This window comes from Pteropus vampyrus, unplaced genomic scaffold (assembly GCF_000151845.1).
Source record: "Pteropus vampyrus isolate Shadow unplaced genomic scaffold, Pvam_2.0 Scaffold248, whole genome shotgun sequence".
Classification (NCBI taxonomy): Eukaryota; Metazoa; Chordata; class Mammalia; order Chiroptera; family Pteropodidae; genus Pteropus; species Pteropus vampyrus.
The window spans coordinates 662,118-664,239 of NW_011889029.1; the positions used below are offsets into that span (position 1 = coordinate 662,118).

The following is a 2,122-nucleotide window of genomic DNA, read 5'->3' on the forward strand; positions in this document are numbered from 1 at the left end:
CTGTGAGTGACAGTGTTGAATTGTTAGTATGACGCCAGATTGACGAGTGCGCTTACAGCCTCGAGCTCGGCAGTCCCTTCTAGCAACTAAATCACATAAGTAGAACACCAAATTGAAGGCTTTCGCCCGTGATAGAGATCTTCAATCAGCTGTAATTCCTCCAGTCATAGAGATTAGATTTGAAGGATGAAAACATTTTCATTTCCTATATTAGTTAGTAAACGAAGGCTTTGTAGTGTCCTCACGAAAACTCCAAAGTTAAGAAGTGATGCTTCTTCAGTTGTCACAAACTACTTGGAAAAAGCCAGAGGGCTCAGCTCCTCCTTGGCTGTCCTTGCCGAGCCGAAGGCAGCGCAGGTCCGCTCTCTCCTGGAAGGGCTTCGGGCTTCGTTCCTCGACGGGCCTGAGTTCCTTTCTGATTTCTTTGCGCCTTTAACTCTCTGATGGGTGTTTTAAAGGACTATTCTGTAACTAATCCAGCTTTTTCACGCCCTTAGATCAGAACCACATTCCCTCGTACCTTTCTAAATCATAACTGTAAGCTTGCGTGTAACTTTTTAAGTCCGCTATGCCTACATTTTAATAAAAGCTCTTACATGATGAATTTATGCCTGCTTTTTTGTTCTTCTTCATTTTGTCATATGATAAAAAAAAATCATCCGAAGCAGCACTGGGCTCTGGGAGAACTCTTCTCTGAAGTTCCCTTTAAGTATGAGAGGCAGGGGATGAGGTCAGTCAGCTAATTATGAATTCACCCAGTTTCGTGCCTTGATTCAGCCCACAAATGCCATCTCTGCATTCCTTGTTCCTGAATGTGCTCTGGCCTCTTGTTTCCCTGGTCCCACCTCCGTTCTTGGCCAAGACATCCTCCTGTCCCCAAATGAGACTTGCTAAAGCCGAAAATAAACATGTGAGTAAACGTGCTTCCTCATTCCTACGACGCTAATGCTTCCTGTACTGGACCAGATGCCATTCCCCAACGTAGAAGCAGTTTCTGGGGACTCCATTATCCAGGCCCACTAGCTTTTTACCTGAATGCAGCTGAAGTTTTAGTGTTAAAATTGTCTGTGTTAAGATTGGGAAAATAATTACAAATGGTTATTTCCACGGAGAAAGGAAATGTATGACACCCTTTCTGTTAAGAATTGAGCATCTTTTCCCAATTCCCCTCCAGGAAGTCCTGTCAACAGACTTGAAAAGCACACTGTTTTGCAGATGGTGTCACACTTGTGTGGTGTCACACTTGTGGTTCACGCCCCACGCGCGTCACTAAAGGCAGACACGTTCCTGTAACTCTACTTCAGACGCTAACCAAGGATCCAAGGCCTGGGAGAACATGAATATTTTCACATGAAGCAGAATTACAACCCGGGCTGCCGCTCCTTCTCCCAGATGTTAGCATTGCTGGTACTTTTTTATCAACTTCGCTCGAGACTAATGTTCAAAACGAAAAAAGCTACCGAGACACTTTATTTTCTTTTTCCCCGTGATGATTAAAAAAAAAAACACCTAGAGCTCATGTCTTCATGACCTAGAACTCACGTCTTCATGGAATTTTAAGGCATGTGTGTTTATAACGACCTAGACCCAGAGCAGTCATGATATTCTACCTCCGTCTCTGAGATGAGAAGGCCGGCCAAGTGGGCCGAGGTTGGGCTTGGGTTCGAGTGGACAGATTAATGTCCTAAAACAAAGGAGGCGGAACAAGCCAGCGAGGTAGGACAAACCACCCCCAAATAAACCGCTGATGGTCAAGCCATCGTCAAGACTAGGGACAGCCCGGGAGCCGGGGAGACGGAAGGACGGGCGCTGACGAGGGCGTGGCCAGCGCCCAGGACCCCTGCGATGAGCGGAGCAGTGCTCCTCAGGCACTGGCCACGCATCCCCGGGTCCCATGGACTGATGCGAAGAAGCGGCATTCCCTGGGGGTACGAGGGGCCCCTGCATTTCTACACCGGAAGCAGAAAGGGCCTCATATTGATTCCACGGGAGTCGGTGACAGAGAGGGGAGCTTCGCCTTCCCTGTGAAACAGCAAGAATTTACGCGAGGACCCCGCTCCCCGGGGTCGTGGCTCGCCTCCAGGCCCCCTCCGCGGGGCACCTTCCTCCTGTTAACACCTCC

The 2,122-nt window shown here is 48.4% G+C and overlaps 2 long non-coding RNA genes across 3 annotated transcripts in view; both read right to left on the minus strand.

Annotated features, from left to right (window-relative positions):
• The window catches only part of LOC111729125, a 2,241-nt gene extending 1,972 nt beyond the window's left edge, over window positions 1-269 (minus strand). Inside the window, exon 1 of the long non-coding RNA XR_002776109.1 lies at window positions 57-269. This is a non-coding gene — a long non-coding RNA (uncharacterized LOC111729125). The remainder of the gene's footprint in view (window positions 1-56) is intronic.
• Window positions 1-2,122, minus strand: part of LOC105301689 — a 122,210-nt gene that overhangs the window by 57,828 nt on the left and 62,260 nt on the right. The gene's annotated exons all lie outside the window — the stretch shown is intronic.